The sequence below is a fragment of the Symphalangus syndactylus genome, chromosome X (assembly GCF_028878055.3).
Source record: "Symphalangus syndactylus isolate Jambi chromosome X, NHGRI_mSymSyn1-v2.1_pri, whole genome shotgun sequence".
Lineage (NCBI taxonomy): Eukaryota > Metazoa > Chordata > Mammalia > Primates > Hylobatidae > Symphalangus > Symphalangus syndactylus.
Window position 1 is genome coordinate 93,422,005 of NC_072447.2, and position 21,537 is coordinate 93,443,541.

Sequence of the window (21,537 nt, forward strand, 5' to 3'; positions counted from 1 at the left end):
GTTGGTGGGACTGTAAACTAGTTCAACCATTGTGGAAGTGAGTGTGGCGATTCCTCAGGGATCTAGAACTAGAAATACCATTTGACCCAGCCATCCCATTACTGGGTATATACCCAAAGGACTATAAATCATGCTGCTATAAAGACACATGCACACGTATGTTTATTGCGGCACTATTCACAATAGCAAAGAGTTGGAACCAACCCAAATGTCCAACAACGATAGACTGGATTAAGAAAATGTGGCACATATACACCATGGAATACTATGCAGCCATAAAAAATGATGAGTTCGTGTCCTTTGTAGGGACATGGATGAAACTGGAAAACATCATTCTCAGTAAACTATCACAAGGACAAAAAACCAAACACCGCATGTTCTCACTCATAGGTGGGAATTGAACAATGAGAACTCATGGACACAGGAAGGGGAACGTCACGCTCCGGGGACTGTTGTGGGGTGGGGGGGGGGGGGAGGGACAGCATTAGGAGATATACCTAATGCTAAATGACGAGTTAATGGGTGCAGGAAATCAACATGGCACATGGATACATATGTAACAAACCTGCACATTGTGCACATGTACCCTAAAACCCTAAAGTATAATAAAAAAAATAAATAAATAAAAAAAATAAAATTAAAAAAAAAAAAAAAAAGAGACCTGTGCTTTGTTTGCAAATGTTACGTTTTATTGATAAGCACTAAGGACTGAACGTTGCAGGAAAACTCAAGTTTTAAGGCCTAAGAGAAAAAAGAAACAGACATAAATTTATAAATTAGTAAATCATTATTTTTTTCTATAAAAACCACAAATATGTTCTCCAGCCATGATATGTATCTATGTTTTACTAGGTGGAAAACCTTGGCTTTATTCTACTAAACTGTTCCATATTACTGTATTTTTTTATGGCATCAAGTAATAAAAATGAACTTTACTTAGTCTAGCAAATGTAAAAGAGAATTTCATTAAAGCATTTTGGGGGACATTTCAAAATGCTTGGGAGAATCCAAGGTAAAGGTAACCAACCAAGACTTTTTGAGAGGTAGGAATCGGGGAAGCTCTGGAGACCAGCAGCAGGAAGTCTTGAACTTGTTTGGGAGACAGGGGGCTCTGTGAATAATATGACTAAGTGGAGTGATCCACGTTCTCTGTACTTGTTAATGCAAAATTCCACATTCCCAGCTTTGGTTGGGCCCTAGCATTGTATATTTGAGAATTGTTCCTAGAGAAAGGGGTGAGGGAGATATTGTGAGGGGCCAGCTCTCTGCAAAAATGTCAGTTGCAAACACTACTTCGTTTAGAAATACTATGTTGTCTTTTATTTTTCCAACATTATATTTTTAAAATTTTCAAACACATCAAAATTTGAAAAAAAATTGTACAAGAAACAATAGGTGTTTACCACCTAGTTTCCATAATTGCTAAGACTTTGCAATGTTCACTTTATCTATCAACTTATACAGCAAACACATGCCACATTTATATTTTGCTGAGTCATTTAAAACTAAATTACAATAGTCATGACACTTCAATTCTAAATAATTTAGCAAGGACATTTTTCCTAACTACATACAACACCATTATCACACATAAAGAAATCAGCAATTTCATGATATTATTTAATGCAGTGGTATTACTGAAATTTCCCCAACTGTCTTCTGTAATTCTACTTTTTAAATCAGAATCCAATGTAAGTTCATATATGAATTTGTCATGTCATTTTATTCTATTTTCAAGTTAGAATAGCCCTCTCATCTTGCTTTTTGTTATTACTATGACTGTGACACATTGAAAAGGCCAGGCCAGTTATAGTATGTTCCTCATTCTGGATTCGTGTATGTGCCAGTTACCAGTTTATTGACTTTCAAATCCAAATTCAACTTTAGTATCTGCTCTGAGATAATGGACTAGATAGCATTTTCTTTTGCAATGAACCTGATTTTCAGCATTGTCAGAGGATGCTGGAGGGATATGACAGGAGGAAGGTGGCTTCTCTCTTTTCAAGTGTGCTGCATTTTGGTTGTTTGTTTTTATTACTCCTGCTGCATGGTTGTTCAGAGATGTGAAGACATATTTGAAAACATCTGGTAGTTCCCTGCCCCATCCACATGCCCAGTGTGTACAGCTCCTCAGCAACTTCATAGTAGCCCTGCCTCAGGCCTGATGACCACTTTTTCACCGCCCTTTCTCTGAAGACATTGCACACTCTAGGCCTTAGACTCTCAGCAATGGCTCAACTCCCTCTGTGAGCTAGCCCACTAACCCCCATTCCTCTTCACCTGTGGAGTCATTTCCTTCTTTCCTATTCACTGTAGACCAGCTTCTTCCTTCTCCACTAGCAGAAACCTACAACTACAGCTTCCCCAACAAGGTCTCAATGCCAGGCCTGAGAAGGATATCCCCACTTCCAGGGATGTCCTGTTTTGGGTACTCTCCTTCAAATCTAGAGTATCTCTTAGAGGTCTCCTTTTATCTTTAAAATGATTTTCCATTAATAGCTCAACAATTATTTACATTAAATTTACAATCTAGATTTACTGCATGGTCTCTGTCTTTTGAATGGGCCCAGACTAATACAATATGCTCAGTTATTTTTGGTCATGTGGTATTGTTTAATTTGTTTATCCCCAGGATTTCCTGAAAATTGAGATGAAATACTTTGTTAGATTTAAGTTAAACAGTTTTGGTGAGAGTAATTTATACATGATGTGGTATACTCAGCATTTCATCATATAACAACACAGCCACACAACACTATTGTATCTTTATTAGTGATGCTCATTTTCATTCCCTTGTTAAGGTAATGACTGCCAGTTGTCTCCACTGTTAAGCTATAATTTTTATTGACAATTAGCAAATAATCTGAGAGTTGACACTTTGGGATTATGTGAATATCCCATTCTCCCCAAATATTTTACTAATCATTGTAGCATCTATTGATGATTATTATATGAGTTATTTCACTGAACATTGCAAAACGGTGATTTTCTAACTCTATTTTTTTTTTTGTTCTTTAATAATTAGCTCTTCTGTGAAGAAGAGTGTTCCTTCATCACCCGGTGAAGAACTTTGGCAGAGTAAACGCATTTTCCCTTTCTTGATTTCAGAGTAATAAATTGATACCTAATAGTTACCTTCAATAGTGGCAAAATTATCTCTCTGCGTCATTGACTATCATTACAAAATTATGAATCTTTATTTAGTATTTTAAAGGCAAAAATGATAACTATTCTTTCTGATGCTTTCTTTTTTCAAATTTGGAGTCCTTTTAAGACAGTTTCTTGGTCATTTTGACTTGACACTTTTAGTCTTTGAGTACTTTCTTGGCTACTGCCATCATAAGATGTTTTAGGCTCTGGAATAATGTACTGTTACAAGCCCTCTTCTTTGGAGTGAAAAATAATATTTAGAAATATGCTAGGTGCTAGCTGAGCTCACTGCTAGTGGACCATCATCACTTGATTTTTGTTAGATCTTTCAGTGTATTTAAACACTGTCCAGTGTTGGTTGTAAATAACCCTTGGCTTTGGTTGTGGCTGTGAATGAAATTCAGCACCTAGAGCCACCAGTAGCCTTAGCTCACCACCCACTGTCTCAATGTCATGGGTAAAACCCAGACTCTGACAGGCACTGTGGCCCCTGGCCCAGATGCCCTGCTCCGATGCAGCAGATTGTGTGGTCTGACTTCTGGCTTGGGATCCCTAACTGTGTCTCCTGTCCACAGGACACCCAGTTGCCCTGAGCCTGATGCCCATGCCTCTAGGACCTTAGAGATAAGCCACTTGGTTGTCCCCATCTTTCAAATAAAGCTTTTTGTGCAATTCAAATTCAAACACTAATAATGACTTTATATTAATATTTCCGATTCAATTTGAACATTGGGGGATCTTCTCTTAATTTACCTTAACAAAGCAATAAAAATGAGCACCACTAATAAAGATACAATACAGTGTTAATCCCATTCACAAGGCAGGAGCCATCATGACTTAATCACCTTTTAAAAACCCTATCTCTTAATATTGTTGCATTGAGAATTAAGTTTCAATATAAATTTTGGAAGGTAAAGAAATATTCAAATGATAGTATTCTGCCCCTGTGCCCCTACCCAAATACATGTTTTTCTCATATACAAAGCATATTTTTTCCTTCCTAATAGCCTCAAGATTCTTAACTTGTTTTAACATCAACTTTAAAGTTTAAAATCCAAAGTCTCATCTAATTATTATCTATTCAGATACGAGTGAGACTTAATGTGTCAGTCATTCTAAGGAAAATTACTCTCCAGCTGTGAGCATGTGAAATCAAAGAGGTTATGTGCTTCTGAAATACAATGTTGAGACAAGTGTAGGACAGCCATTTCCATTCTAAAAGGAAGCAATAGGAACAAAGAAAGGAATAATAGGTTCCATGTAAGTCCAAATCCTAATAAGACAAACAATTTCAAATCTAGAAGCTTGAAAATAATTCTTTCTGACTCCCAGCCTCACCTTCCAGATGCACTGTGGCAGTGGTTGTGTCCCCAAGGCCCCAGAGGACCCCACACCCATGGCTTTGCTTGGTGAGGCCTATGTGGCTCTCATGGCTTACTGCCCATGGCCTGTAATTCTCCCGGGCTGGAGTTGCATACCGGTGGTTCTACAATTCTATAGATCTTGGGGATGGTTCCTAAGCTGTGAGTCCACTAGGCATTGCCCCACTGAAGATTCTCTGTGATGGTCCTACTTTTGCAGCATTTCTCTGCCTGAGCCCCAAGGCTCTTGGAGGCATCCTTTGAAATTCAGGTGGAGTAGTCCTGCCTCCACAGCTCTGTGCACCTTCAGATTTAGCAGCACATGGAAGCTGCCATGGTTTATGGCTTGCACCTTTTAGAGCAACAGACTGAGCTGTACATAGGCCCACTTTGGCCACAGTTGGGGTGGCTAAAAATCACTGCACTGGAATGCAGGGAGCAGAGACTTGAGGCAGGGTTGAAGAGTGAGCCTCAAGGTTTCATGGTCACCCTGTGCATTTTTCTTAAAACTGTTCTGCCCTCAGTGTCCTGGTACTCTCAGCCTTTGATGTGAATGGTGGCACTGAAAATCTCCAGAATGCCTTCTGGGTCGTTATTTGATATGGTTTGGCTGTGTCCCCACCCAAATCTCATCTTAAATTTTAGCCGCCATAATCCCCACTTATCGTTGGAGGGACCCAGTAGGAAGTAATTGAATCATGGGGGTGGGTTTTTCCTGTGCTGTTCTCGTGATAGTGTAAGTCTCACAAGATCTGATGGTTTTATAAAGGGCAGTTCCCCTGCACACACTCTCTTGCCTGCTGCCATGTAAGATGTGCCTTTGTTCCTCCTTCAGTTTCCACCATGAATGTGAGGCCTCCCCGACCATGTAGAACTGTGACTCCACTAAACCTCTTTTTCTTTTTTAAATTACCGAGTCTTAGGTATGTCTTTATTAGTAGCATGCGAATGAACTAATACGTTCTTCCATTGTCTTGAGGAAAAACATCTGACTTCCTTGTATTCATATTTATCTCCTTATCAAATATTCACTTGGCCATACCCTTGGTATTGTCTCCCAGTTATATATTTTTATTTTATACTTTTTTACATGTCCAGGCTAAGAATTTTTTAAATCTTTAAGTTCTGCTTTCCTTTTTATTGTAATTTCCATCTTTAATTTACTTCTCTCTTCTCATATTTTACTATAAACAGTCAAGAGAAGCCATTGCGGGCCTGAACACTTTGCTTAGAGATTTCTTCTGCCAAATACCCTAGTTTATCACTCTTAAATTCTGCCTTCCACAAAGCACTAGGACATGGACATACTTCAGCCGAGTTCTTTGCCACCTTGTAACAAGTATGGCCTTCCTTCCAGTTTCTAATAAGATATTTCTCACTTCCATGTAAGACCTCATCAAAAGGGACTTTAGTGTCCATATTTCTGTCAGTATTCTGATCACGGTCACTTAGATAATCTCTAAGAAGACAGAGGCTCTTTCTACAACTTTCTTCTTCTGAGCCTTCACCAGAATTGACCTTAATGATCCATTCATGCCATCTAGGCTTTTTTCAAAATGCATTTCAAAACTGTTTCAGCCTTTACCAATTACCCAGTTCTATAGACTTTTTCACATTTACAGATATTTGTTACAGCAACATTCCACTTCTGGTCCCAATTTCTGTCTTAGTCTTCTTGTGTTGCTATAATAAAATACATGAAACTGAGTAGCTCTTAAACAAAAGAAATTTATTTTTCACATTTCAAGAGGCTAGAAAGTCAAAAATCAAAGGTCTGGCAGGTTTGGTGTCTGGTGAGAACCCAGTCTCTGCTTTCAAGACAGAGCCTTGTTGTTGCATTCTCCGGAGGGTGCAAACTCTGTGTTCTCACTTGGAGAAAGGGAAAGAAGTGCAAAAGGGCAGAATACTGTGTAAAACTTATTTCATAAAGACCCGACCTCATTTACAAGGGTGAAGTTCTCTGAATCACCTCCTAAAGGCTCCACCTCTTTATACTGTTCCGCTGTGGATTAAGTTTCCACATAAATTTTGGAGGGGGAGCAAACATTCAAACCATAGCATCACTTAGTATATCTATGTATAGATGTATGAATATATATTTTAATTATTTACAAATTAGTTACTGATTACCACATAATAAATGACACCAAAACTTAGCAGCTTTAGGCAACAAACACTTAGGGCACATAGCTTCTACGTATCAGAAATTTAAGAGCAGCTTAGCTGGTCATTTGTGGTTCAGAATCTCTCATAAGGTTGCAAATTGCTGGCTAGGAATGTAGTAATTTGAAGGCTTAACTGGACACTGGGGCTAGAGTATATACCTCCAAGATGAGTCTCAGACCTCAGTTTTTCACTGGCTGCTGGCATAAGGCCTCATTTCCTTACCTAATTGACCTCTGTGTAATTATTCCTAAGCCATGACATGTTTTGCTTATGTACCCTTAGAGAGTGATCGAAGAGAAAAAGCAATGAGGAGCCACAGTGCCTTTTAAGACCAAGTCTCAGAAATGGCACTCTGTTCACATCCACCAAATTCTATTTATTAGAAGCAAGCCACTAAATCCAGCCCACACTCATGGAGAAGGGAATTAAGCTTCATTTCTTGAAGAGAGGAATAGCAAAGTAATTATGACCATATTTTAAAAATACCACATTTGTTTATTGTATATCATACATAAAATAGATTCAAATTTACCATATCTATATAACTATTCATGAAAATAGAGAATTAAGTGTAAAATTTCTTTGTAGTGTTAACAATGTATACTCAGTATATTGTGTTCAAAAGCCTATTGAAGTAATTTTCTCTGTATGATTATGTTACTGATTTGGTATAGAGTTAAATTACCTTATTTTTAATTTTTTGAGTTTTAGAATGTTTATGCTTTTTTATGCAAATCAGTTTTTTGATCAAATGCAATGCATGCATAGATCAGAAAACAAAACAATTATGTTCAGAAATGTCTTGCTCTTGTCTTATCTTTCATATTTACTATTCACAATTCTTGTTTCTATAGACAGCCATTTTATTTGTTTTTGGTTTATCCTCCTTTTATTTTGTTTTTCAAAATAAGCTTTATAAAAGTCAAATAGTAATTAATTCTACTTTGATACTGTATAATTTTTTTCTTGGCTTTATGAATGCCAAATGTTTACTAATTAATTTACATAGGAGCAGGATGAGGAGACAGAAGCCCCTTTGTGTTCAATAGGTTCCTCAGGTTGACAGCCACGATGAGCACCATGCTGTTTTTAGAAGGTGTCCTGCCAAATAAACTGTACCTTAGAGACATTGAACATAGCAGACGCAGAAATGGTAGCCAGTTCCCTTTACACAGTCCTGGTTGATGGACCAAAAACAATTTCCTTTGACAGGGAAATCTATGCTAACTCTACTGAAAACTGTAAGACAGACGAATGGTGCATATTACTATACATTCCCTGTGGTTAAAACTAAATTCAAGTTTTCCATGCACATTTTTCATGATGTACTTTAAGGTTAGAGCATTCATAAAGAAATTCCTGAATCTGTGAATATAGTTGATTTTGTAGCCAAAGGTTGAAGGGGTAAAAAAGAACTATACATTAAGGTGTGGTATTAAGTCTGGGCATGGTGGCTGACGCCTGTAATCCCAGCACTTTGGAAGGCAGAGGCAGGTGGATCACCTGAGGTCGGGAGTTCGGGACCAGGCACATGGAGAAACCCCGTCTCTACTAAAAATACAAAATTAGCCGGGCACGGTAGCGCATGCCTGTAATCCCAGCTACTCGGGAGGCTGAGGCAGGAGAATCGCTTGAACCTGGGAGGCGGAGGTTGCAATGAGCCGAGATTGCACCATTGCACTTCAGCCTGGGCAACAAGAGCAAAGCTCTGTCAAAGAAAAAAAAAAAAGATGTGGCATTCAAGTTATTTTTTAAGAAGTTTTAAAACATTTTTTTCAGGTAATTTTGAACTAAAAAAACATTAAAATGGCTTAACAATTTTCTATTTTAATAATTATGGTGTTATTGGGATTGCTTTATACTATAGAGAAATGATAAATACATTTCTTAGTGACAGAATTGTTTAGGGAAAATGCCAGCGAATTACAAAACAAAGTGCACGAAACTGTTTTTATTCCAGCACAGTTGTTATATTCAATGTTTCACTAAAGCAGCAACTAAAGCTGCAGCTGACAGCGATTGGGATATTTGCCTGTTTTGAATCACTAAGAATGACAAACAAGTTTAAAGGAACTGCATATCATCAGTTATGTGTCTGTCTTCTTTTCTCTTGTTCCTCCTTTGTTGTTTTCTTTCTGTCATTTGTTCCTTCATTAATTTAATTGTCAATTTCTTTTTAATCTATTCATTTTGTTGTTAATTTGTTTATTCATTCATTTACTTATTAATTCATTCATCCATGTAAAGTAACATCTGCTTTAGCGCAGACCAGTACAATAGCAAATAGCTTCTTAATTTGTTCCCTGTTCCACTGTCACACCAATGCAAGGCATTCCCCACACAGCATGCAGTGACCATTAGAAAGTAAAAATTACATTGCTTCTTTCCCCTGCTAAATATCCCTCCAATGGCCTCCTATATCACTCAGGAAAAATTTGAAATTTCTACAATGGCTTACTTAATCTGATGCTTTGCTCTCTCTCCAACTTTATCACCTTTCACTCTCCCTTGCATACATTGCTTTAGTCACACTGACATTTTTTTTGTTGTGCCTCGAAAAACACTTAAAACTTGTTATTCCTTTTACCTAGAATGTACCTCCCTCAAATCTTAGCATTGATGGATGTCATCATTTTTATCATTGCTCAAATGCCACCTCAGAGATGCCTTTCTGACTACCCTATCTTAAGTTGCCTCCCATCCCTCGCCGTCATATCACATTGTCTTCTTAGCACTTACTACAATTTGAAAGTGATTGTGTGTATCTTTATAGAATGTAAGCTCTCTGAGCACAAGGAATGCATCTGTCTTCTTTATTATTGTATTCTCAACAACCCAAATAATGCTGACACGTAGTAAATTCGTAGTATATAACGGTTGGAGGAATGTATGAATGAATACTTCTGTTCCAGAAACAATCATTGTTAACGTATTGGGCATTTTGTGTGGCCATAAGATAATGGAACTAATAAAATTGTAATAAATGGCACCATTCTAGTGATGAGACACACATACAATCAAACAATTAGCACATAGTGTGCTAGTGATAAAGCAGAAGTCTATACTAAGGGCAAGGCAGCTTAGAGAAATGAGGATATTTAGATTTAAAAAAAGCAACAAATAAAAGAGAATACTTCTCTTGTTTGAGGAAGAGCAAGAAGGCCAGTTTCGCTGGAATAGACAGTGAAAGACTATGAACTCAGTGACATGGGCAGAGGCTTGGATGTTAAACTAAATTGTGATTACGGAATTCCAGTACTGTAACATCTTCCAAACGCACTGTTTAAATCAAGTGGCAAAAATATACAGTGCTGAGAAGTTTGTAAACTCCTTGAAGAAAAACACATCTTTTATACTCTTTATTTATAGCTCCCTCCCAAAGTGCCTATCAGAGCATTAAACACATAGCAAACACTCGATGATAACACATGTTTGGATTACTGAAGGCACAAGCAAATGTAATACCCCATTTTCCCATCAGTTTAATAGCTCGTAAGCCATATCCTTTAAAGCACACTTTTGGCTGAAGTGTAGATCCTTCTTCTATAGGAATATTTCAACCAGCCAATAGGAGAGGGTAAACTGAAGATCTCTTTCTCTTTCTATTCCACTTGTTCTGCTCACATGGCCGTAGAGGGAGTGGTACTGGAAGACAGGAAAGCATGCCTCTTATCGGTTGATTTCTTAGCTGGTTTTCCAATTATTATCACTATGTAACAAATTGTGGAAGAAAACTAAGCAGCTTACACAAAACATTTTATTTTGCTTGTGATTTTTATGTGTCAGAAACTTGACAAGGGTTTGCCTAAGCAATTATCATGTAGAAATGATTCTGCAGTTGAGGTAGATGTCAACTTGAAGCTGTAGTCATCCCAAGGCTTGACTGAGATAGATGTCTAAGATAGCTTATTCATATTACTAGCAGTTGATGCTGGCTGTCAGCTAGAATCTCAGTGAGGGCTTTTGACTAGAGCACCTACATATGGCCTCTCCAAATGGTCTGTGTTTCCATATAACATGAAGGCTACAAGGTAGGAAGAGACTTCTAGAAGGATAGCTGTGATAGTTAATATTGAGTGTCAACTTGATTGGATTGAAGGATGCAAATTATTGTTCCTGGGTGTGTCTGTGGTTTTGTTGCCAAAGGAGATTAACATTTGAGTCAGTGGGTTGAGAGAGGCAGACCCACCCTCAATCTGGATGGGCACCATCTAATCAGCTGCCAGCATGGCTAGAATAAAACAGGCAGGAAAAGATGAAAAAGCAGACCTGCTGGGTCTTCTGGCCTTCTTCATCTTTCTCCCGTGCTGGATGCTTCCTGCTCTTGAACATCAGACTCCATGTTCTTCAGCTTTTGGACTCTTGGACGTACACTAGTGGTTTGCCAAGGGCTCTCGGGCCTTCATCCACAGACTGAAGGCTGCACTGTCGGCTTCCCTACTTTTGAGGCTTTGGAAATCAGACTGGCTTCCTTGTTCCTCAGCTTACAGACAGCCTATTGTGAGACTTCACCTGGTAATTGTGTGAGTCAATACTCCTTAATAAACTCTCCTTCATATATCCATATACCCTATTAATTCTCTCCCTGCGGAGAACCATGACTAGGACAGATTTTGGTACCAAGAATGGTTCTAGAGGAACAGAATTTTAGGGATGGAGTTCCTTAGTTGGTTTTGGGGTTTCTGGAGTTGGCTGCTCCATATGACTAGATCCTAAAATGCTAAGGACTCTACTTTTAATAGTATGGAGTGCACTGATAGTCCTTAGTGAGAACTGTTTAGAGACTTATGCAAAATAAATACCTTTGCTATCCTGATTCACTGTTTTGAAAGTCAAGGAGTTTAGTGACTCTATACATAATACCTTTGATCTTATGTGGAGAACCAAGGAATATAATGAAGTTGGTTGGTTGCTCCTAAGTTCGCTGGACAAAGTGACAAAAGAAAAGGATGAGCTCAGGGATTCTAACTCCTGGCTCCAGAAGCACATACTGAGCCTCAAGTCTTCTAAGATTGCCCTGAGTGAGAGTCTTATCTCCTGCAGACAAAGGGCTAAAATTACAGAGAATCTGACAACAAGCTCTTATCATGAGAGTGGCTGATCGGCAACAAACGTTGCACGCTCAGTCTCACCAGATGTCTACTGTTAAAGTGAGGGCATTGGTTGGAAAAGAATGGGACACTACAACTTGGAATGGGAATGTGTGGGTGGATCCTGATGAAGCTGGGGACACTAAGCTTGTAAATCCTTTTTTTTTTTCCAGAGTGTTGCTCTGTCACCCAGGCTGGAGTGCAGCGGTACCATCGCTGCTCACTGCAACAGCCACCTCCCCGGTTCAAGCTATTCTCCCTGCCTCAGCCTCCCGAGCAGTTGGGATTACTGGCACCTGCCACCATGCCCGGCTAATTTTTGTAGTTTTAGTAGAGAAGGGGCTTCACCATGTTGGCCAGGCTGGTCTCGAACTCCTGACCTCAGGTGATCTGCCCTCCTCAGCCTCCCAAAGTGCTGGGATTACAGGCGTGAGCCACTGCTCCAGGACAGAGTTTGTAAACTCTGATGAGCCTTTTTTGCCAGAGGAAACAGCCTCCCCACCCCCAGTGGTGGCAACAACTAGTCCCCCACCCATGCTGCCTTCAGCCTTTCCATCTTTGTCTGAGATTAACCCTGCATTGCCTGAGGCAACAGTGATGGCCTCCCCTGAACACGTTGCCAGGAAAAACAATGCTGATTCTCTTCAGGACCTACCCTCAACACCCCTGTTGCCTCCTAGACCTATAACTAGACAAGTCCCAGCAGACCCCTAGAGGTAAGGTTCAGAGTGACACACAAGGAGGTGTGCTATGCTCCAAAAGAACTGCTTGAGTTTTCTGATTTATGTAAGCAGAAATCTGGAGAACAGGCATGGGAATGAATATTAAGGGTGTGGGCTAATGGAAGAAACATAAAGTTGGATCAGGCTGAATTTATTGATATCAGCCCACTAAGTAGGGATTCCACATTTAATATTGCATCTTGGGGAGTTAAAAAAGTTTCTAATAGTTTATTTGCTTGGTTAGCTGAAATAGGGATCAAAAGATGGCTCGCTGCAAGCCAGCTGGAAATGCCTGGTTTCCCTTGGTTTAATGTAGTGGAATGGATCCAAAGACTTAGGGAGATTGGGATTCTAGAGTGGATTAGGCACTTTAGACCTACTCATCCCAGCTGGTAGAGTCCAGAAGACGTACCCTTCACCAATACTTTGTGAAATAGACTTGCTAGGAGAGCACCTGGATCCTTGAAGAGCTCTGTGATTGCTCTTCTCTATATGCCACATGTTACAGTGGGAATCAGAGTCACTAAATTACAAAACTTAAATGCAATGGGAAAAATTGGATCCAGAGGTAGCAGGGGCCAAGTGGCGGCACTTCTCCGTCAAAGGCAAGGTGGGTACAGTTACCGTAATGAACAGTAGAGGAAAAGCAGCCATCAGAATAGTCTGACTCGTGTAGAGCTCTGGCGTGGGCTAATTAATCACTGTGTTCCTAGAAGTGAAATTGGTAGGAAGCCTACAGCATTCTTACCTCATTTGTATAAGCAGAAAACTTCCAGGTTGAGTGGATAAAAGACTAATTTGAATTATAAAAATAGAGAATCATAGCCCCTCAATCAGTGTCCAGACTGGAACCAGTTTGCAGACTCAGAACCCCTTGAATGAAGGGGAGGCTGAGTCCCCTTGAGGAAGGACCCTACCACACTACTGACAATTTCTGCTGTTAATCTTTCTTCCATCCTTCCCTAAGGAGACCTCCAAAAGTCTGTGTATGCTCTGAATCAGCGTCCATTATATGGTACTGTTTATCCCACAGTCAGGATTCACGGGTCCAGGAATCAAGGGGTGGAAGTGGAAGTGGCACCTTTTACAATCACCCCTAGTGACCCACTAGTGAAATTTTTGCTTCCTTTTCCTGCGACATTAAGTTCTGCTGGCCTAGGGATCTTAGTTCCAGAGAGAGGAATGCCACCACCAGAAGACACAACAATGATTCCATTAAACTGGAAGTTAAGATTGCCACCTGGTAACTTTGGGCTCCTCCTACCTCTAAGTCAACAGGCTAAGAAGGGAGTTACAGTGTTTGCTGGGGTGACTGACTGGGACTATCAAGATGAAATCAGTCTACTACTCCACAATAGAGGTAAGGAAGATATGTGTGGAATACAGGAGATCCCTTAGGGTGTCTCTTAGTATTGCCATGCCCTGTGATTAAGGTCATTGTGAAACTACAACTCAATCCAGGTAGGACTACAAATAGCCCAGACCCTTCATGAATAAAAGTTCGGTTCACTCCACCAGGTGAAAAACCATGACCTGCTGAGGTGCTTGCTGAAGGCAAAAGGAATACAGAATGAGTAGCAGAAGAAGATAGTCATCAATACTAGCTACAACCATGTGACCAGTGGCAGAAATGAAGACTATAATTGTCATTAATATTTCCTCTTTATTTTCTTAAGAACATGTTTGTGCATGTATAGGCTTGCTTTTAAGAAAATATCTTCATTTTATTTCTTTTTTCTTTATCATGTGACATAGGATTTATTGACTTCATATCAGCATTTAAGTGTTGTTAACTTTATGTAACAACATTTAGGTTAAGGATTAGTGTGCTTCCTGTTGTATGAAGGATAGCTGTATTATGTTAGGCATAATTATGACCTTATTATTGTCTTTATTTGAAGATTATGTATAATTTCAGGAGATGTGTATGGGTTCAAGTTGACAAGGGGTGGACTTGTGATAGTTAATATTGAGTGTCAACTTGATCGAATTGAAGGATGTAAAGTATTGTTCCTGGGTGTGTCAGTGAGGGTGTTGCCAAAGGAGATTAACATTTGACTCAGTGGCCTGGGAGAGGCAGACCCACCATCAATCTGAGTCTCCAACATCTAACCAGCTGGCAGCATGGCTAGAATAAAGCAGGCAGGAGAAGATGGAAGGGCAGACTTGCTGATTCTTCTAGCCTTCAACTTTCTCCTGTGCTGGATGCTTCCTGCCCTTGAACATTAGACTCCACATTCTTCAGCTTTTGGACTCTCTGACTTACACCAGTGATTTTCCAGGGGCTCTTGGACCTTTGGCCACAGACTGAAGGCTGCACTGTCGGCTTCCCTGCTTTTGAGGCTTTGAAACTCAGACTGGCTTCCTTGGTCCTCAGGTTGCAGATGGCCTATTGTGGGACTTCACCTTGTGATTGTGTGAGTCAATAGTCCTTAATAAACTCCTCTTCATATATACATCTATCCTGTTAGTTCTCTCCCTCTAGAAAACCCTAATAAAATAGCTTAGAGCTCCATATATGAGTCCTTCAGTGACCCACAACCTAGATCACCTCATATATTCTCAGAAGCAATGGTGCATCATTTCCACTGCATCTTAATAGTTTATGAGTTTATATTTTTTTTTCCAAATCAGATTGGTCAATAATAATTTGTAGTCATATAGGTAGGGTTTTGATTAACATGTGTGGTTAGGTGTTTAATAAGTTTTAATAAATTTAATAAATATGTAGACTATGTTGATGACCTGTCAGGCTTAGAAGTGTTATTGCATTAACAACAATTTTTCTATTTTTTAAAGATACTATTTTATTCACTTCAAATACTACATCTATTTAGGCAGGGACCCCACTTATTAAAAATTCCTATGACCACAAATCTTCCTTTCTTGCCTGTTATGCTCCTTAAAATAAAACAAATTTCTTTGACTGATGATACAAAAAGTACCTCTTAACTGCAGTTTTGCATCTCATCTTCCTCAGGGTTTACTTGTAGGAGTATTCTTTCACATTTTTCTCTTCTAGTTAGAGCCATGGGCATCAGGATTGCAATAAAGCAGAGTCATGACAGATGTGACAATGACTAATTGTAGCTGTTGCTGGCAATGTGGCAAAGGGATTTTCTCATTAAAGGTAAGGGTCAGAGGAAGATTTGAGAATGAGAAAGCAATGTAATGGGGTCAGGGCAAAGGGACCACTTCAGCCTTGAGCCAACCCAAGTGGAAAATTGCTTGAAAAGCAGGTTAGCAATTTCAACCAGGAATGAAATACAGGATAAAAAAGCTTTTAACAAATGCGTAGAGATGACCACACACATTCTCAAATAGCCTTAAAATCATTATTTCTTACTTTCCAATGAAATATTTTTCAATGCCTTTTATAATTATTTTTTCACTGCCTTTGAATAGAATTACATGAATAATAAAATTTTGCTCATTCTCTCTCCTCAGTACCTTTGCATCAGCTTCCTGTTCTTTACATCCATTGGCACTATCCTAGTTCCAACCCTCAATTGATCTTCCTTGGACTAAAGCAATAGTCTCCAACTGGTCTTTCCATTTCCAGGTTCTCTTCTCTTTAGAGTTTATTATCTCTCTCTTCCAAAAGCTTAAATGGTACTGTAATACCTACCAAATGAAAAGTAAATTCTCTAGCCTTTCATTGCAGGCCCTCCACAGTATGACGACTTATTCTACTTTCTCCTAATCTTAACCTCTGTGACTACTGTGCAAATTCTCTATGCTCCAGCCTCATATAAATATAAATGTCTTCAGATGAACTCCCTTTTTCCAACGTTATTACTTTTTGCGTATTTATTTTCACATCTCTTTATATTCAAATCAAATGCTTATTCCTTCATGATGCCTTCACTGATTCTTTCCAGCTAATTTTTGCTTCTATAAACTGTCATAGCATTTTGTCTCTTATTACATATATCAAACTGCACATGATATTATAATAATCTTTGTACTTGTCTCATTTGCTTCTCTTCCATTGTCCATTTCCTTGTGTCTACCACTGTCATCCTCCAGTCCTCATCTTATTTATCCTTTGGTAGGTATTTCACATTGTCGACCAAATTCTACTTCTTAAAACTCTCTTCTACAGGAGTCCAGAGTGACATGATATTCTTCGTATCTTCCGAATGATTATTCTCATCTTCTTTGCACTTGTTTAACTAGCTATTAAATGTTATACTTTTTCAAAGTTCAGTGCTAGGTGCTCCAGTCATCCTATACTCTCTTCCAAGATGACATTTCCTATACCCATGGCTTCAATGCATATGACCTGCAGATTTATATTTCTAAAAGAGATTAGCCAGGTAATTTCTAGACCTTTGTATTCAGGTGATAATTTTGCATTTCATCTTGAGCATCATAAACAACAATCAAACTCAACATAACCAAAGCCAAGTTTATAATATTGTTTTACCCTCAAATGTAGTTATCTTCCAGTGTTCCTTATCTCAACAAATGACAGTGACATCACTCAGTTGTACAATTCAGGTAATCTCTACCACCTCCCTCTCCCTTACTTCCCATAGCCAACTTGCCACTAACTTGTCTAGTTTTTACTTCCTAAGGGCACTTCAAATCTATTTCTTACTGTCTCCCACTAAAAATACATTGGTCATAGCTAGCATCATTTCTTGCTGGGACTGCTCCTATAGCCTTCTAATAGTCTTTCCTCCCCTATCAGGGACTCTGTAAGCCATTCTGCACACTGTATCTAGTTTATATTTTCAAACCATAAATGTAACATTACTTTCCTGCTAAAGCTCTGAAATATTTTGCTGATGTTTTTAGAATAAACATCTTAACACTTTTGCCCATTCAGTATGATATTGGCTGTGGGTTTGTCATAGATAGCTCTTATTATTTTGAGATACACCCCATCAATACCTAATTTATTGAGAGTTTTTAGCATGAAGGGTTGTTGAATTTTGTCAAAGGCCTTTTCTGCATCTATTGAGATAATCATGTGGTTTTTGTCTTTGGTTCTGTTTATATGCTGGATTACATTTATTGATTTGCATATGTTGAACCAGCCTTGCATCCCAGGGATGAAGATCACTTGATCATGGTGGATAAGCCTTTGGATGTGCTGCTGGATTCTGTTTGCCAGTATTTTATTGAGGATTTTTGCATCAACGTTCATCAAGGATATTGGTCTAAAATTCTCTTTTTTGGTTGTGTCTCTGCCAGGCTTTGGTATCAGGATGATGCTGGCCTCATAAAATGAGTTAGGGAGGATTCCCTCTTTTTCTACTGATTGGAATAGTTTCAGAAAGAATGGTAGCAGCTTCTCCTTGTACCTCTGGTAGAATTCGGCTGTGAATCCATCTGGTCCTGGACTTTTTTTGGTTGGTAAGCTATTGATTATTGCCTCAATTTCAGAGCCTGTTATTGGTCTATTCAGAGATTCAACTTCTTCCTGGTTTAGTCTTGGGAGGGTGTATGTGTCGAGGAATTTATCCATTTCTTCTAGATTTTCTAGTTTATTTGCATAGAGGTGTTTGTAGTATTCTCTGATGGTAGTTTGTATTTCTGTAGGATCGGTGGTGATATCCTCTTTATCATTTTTTATTGCATCTAATTGATTCTTCTCTCTTCCTTATTAGTCTTGCTAGTGGTCTATCAATTTTGTTGATGTTTTCAAAAAAACCAGCTCCTGGATTCATTAATTTTTTGAAGAGTTTTTTGTGTCTCTATTTCCTTCAGTTCTTCTCTGATCTTAGTTATTTCTTGCCTTCTGCTAGCTTTTGAATGTGTTTGCTCTAGCTTTTCTAGTTCTTTTAATTATGATGTTAGGGTGTCAACTTTGGATCTTTCCTGCTTTCTCTTGTGGGCATTTAGTGCTATAAATTTCCCTCTACACACTGCTTTGAATGTGTCCCAGAGATTCTGGTATGTTGTGTCTTTGTTCTCGTTGGTTTCAAAGAACATCTTTATTTCTGACTTCATTTCGTAATGTACCCAGTAGTCATTCAGGAGCATGTTGTTCAGTTTCCATGTAGTTGAGTGGTTTTGAGTGAGTTTCTTAATCCTGAGTTCTAGTTTGATTGCACTGTGGTCTGAGATACAGTTTGTTATAATTTCTGTTCTTTTACATTTGCTGAGGAGTGCTTTACTTCCAACTATGTTGTCAATTTTGGAATAGGTGTGGTGTGGTGCTGAAAAAAATGTATATTCTGTTGATTTGGGGTGGAGAGTTCTGTAGATGTCTATTAGGTCCGCTTGGTGCAGAGCTGAGTTCAATTCCTGGGTATCTTTGTTAACTTTCTGTCTCGTTGAACACTGCTGTAGTCTTTGTCCAAGGCATCATGCCATTTTCACTTTACCATTTGGCCATTTCACATGCTACTCCTTTAGTCTGGAATATGCACTCTCTCCCTTTTTTTTTTTTACCAGATTAATATTTCTCTAAAATGTCTTGGTTATTGTGTTATTTTTATTAAAAATAATCTTTCCTGACCTCCTTAGCCTGATTATATCCTCCTATTATCAGTGGCCACTGCACTGTGTGCCTCATTTTATAACATTTGTTACAACTGCAATTTTATATCTATTTATGTGATTATTTAACTAATGTCTTCATCTCCCACAAGACTGCAAACTTCACTGCATAAGGGATCAGGTATATACTTGTCACCTTTGGATCCCCAGCACCTGGCCCAATACTAAAACAAAATGGATACTCAATTACTATTTGTGGAATAAATTAATTCCATCTACTAGAAATTATGTTCATTCATTCAACAGGTGTTCTTTTTTTTTTTTTTTTTTTTTTTTTGTTTCTAAGAAGTGATGTTTATTGAACCGAATAGGAACAGTGCCTTACATAGTTCTCATTTCACTCTCAACATTGTAATGATATCTTAGTTCTATTATCACATTTTGTAGAACTAGAGATTGAGGCTTACCAAGGTGAGTTAAATTACCCCCAAAATATGGGGGCAAAGCCAGGACTTCATCCCCAGTCTGTGTTGAAAGCTCATGTTCTTATCTCTGGTCAGATTGTAACCTTTTGAATACTCCATTCTTTCCAGCAGGAAAAGGTTCAGCATCACCAGGAGTAGGTTATCTCTTATGGAGAGAAATGTAATTTTTTATTATAACTCAAACATATCCTACTTCTGAAAGGTGTTTAAGGCAATAGCCAAAAGTAATAGGATGTATAGGACAAAAAAGTAAAATACAAATCTGGTACCACATATGGGAAGGCTGGAATTGCACAAATAATTGTTCTGTAACAGAAAAGTTGTCTTCTGTGATTATACGTAATATTGAACTCTGAGCTACCAGGTATCCATGACAGCAGTAGGAAAATGAAATAAATCTAAAAATGTTGCTTCTCAGGAGAAAGAGCCTTTTTTTTTTTTTATTATACTTTAGGGTTTTAGGGTACATGTGCACAATGTGCAGGTTTGTTACATATGTATCCATGTGCCATCAACAGGTGTTCTTAAAGCATTTATTATTTGCCATGTGCTGGCATGAAGCAGTTTTATCTTATCTTTGTCTATTCTATAATACTTTGCTCATGAATGAATGGATGAATGTGAATCAGTTTTTCCTGCTAGACCTTTAACTCTCAAATAGAAGACTTCATAATATGAAAAATTAAGGAGCCATAAGTATGTTGGTTCTAATTCTTGAAACTTCTTTACATTTTATTTATTATAATACTACTTTATATGTAAACATCACTTTACAGTTTATAGTTATTTTCACATAATGTCCATTTGAGTCTCAAATAATATTCATGCCTTCTTAGTACATAAAGATTAAGAAGTTCAGAATGATTAAATTATAAATAGAAATTGGCAGAGACGAGATTAGAACCTAGGAGGACTAGAAAAAGCTCATAGTCCAGTTTTTAGTTACTATAAGCTTGTCAGATACAATTAAAGGAAAGCAAAGTCTATTAAAGGAGATATCTGTGTTTGTTTCACAAAAGAATGTTACTAGTAGCAAGTTGAGAAAATTGTGAGAATTGCTGGTTTAAATATTGCTGCATTTTGTGGCTATTTGTGTTGCCTTCCCTTTCAGTGTGCACACCTGATGGCTTTCTACCATCACACTTTTGTCTTGAATTCCATTTGCACTGCAACTTAGGAGCAATGTACATTTATGGGTTTAACATATCTCCCATGCTTAGAATAAAAAGGTACAGGAAAATTTTCAAAAGTAATGGAGAAAAGAAAGATTATATTGAATCAAAAGATGAAACAAATTGTTCAATATTAGTAATTTTTGGAACAGTTGACTCATATTATCTGACACTTAGAGAAGGCCACAAGGGTACCTTTATTTGTTACTTATTTTTCCATATGTCAACTCCAGATAAGAACATAGAAAACCAAAAAACAATAAAAGTTATAGCAATGAAAAGATGCATTAATCAGTTTTTCAAAAGTGAATAGCCTCAGCTTACTATTTATTTTGAAAGGGCATAACTAGCTAGATTGTATCTAATGTACCTCTCTTTAATCCAAATTGGATTATGTTGTGAAGAATAAAAACAATACAGAGCAATGAAAATAATATTTATATAATTTAATGATGATGGGTTTAATTATTTGAAGAAATATTTTGATCTCAAGGCAATGTCAACTTTAATATAATTTTAGCTCTTTTAGAAAGGGCTTTTAAATTTTTTTCAGAAACTAATTAGAATAGACAAAGTACTATATTCAGACACCCATAATCTAAAACCAACATTATTTAAAATACGACTTTGAGTGTTTTTCACAAATAATCATTAAAACTGTTGAGGGATCTGAATGCCTTCCCTTGAAGTATTATTCTACCTAAAAAATGTCAGCGGGGGTTTTCAGGGGCAATGCTCAGAAAAACTCCCTGTAATTTGTTTGTAGATAATGAACATGTGAGTGTGAGTCCAAAAAATCAGTATATAAAACTTTCAAAGAACTATTGACTTGTTTATCTACTTTTATTTTAGTTTTGGGGGTACATGCATAGGTTTGAAAAGTGTAAATTATACATTATTGAGGTTTGGTGTAAATGATTTTGTCACCCAAGTAGTAA

At 38.0% G+C, this 21,537-nt stretch overlaps 1 non-coding gene across 1 annotated transcript; it reads left to right on the forward strand.

Moving 5' to 3' along the window:
- The first annotated feature begins 3,503 nt into the window (after nucleotides 1–3,503).
- On the forward strand, nucleotides 3,504–3,630 carry LOC129476620 (small nucleolar RNA ACA64). The gene has a single exon (XR_008655043.1). It is a non-coding gene; the product is annotated as a small nucleolar RNA ACA64 (small nucleolar RNA).
- The last annotated feature ends 17,907 nt before the right edge of the window (nucleotides 3,631–21,537 follow it).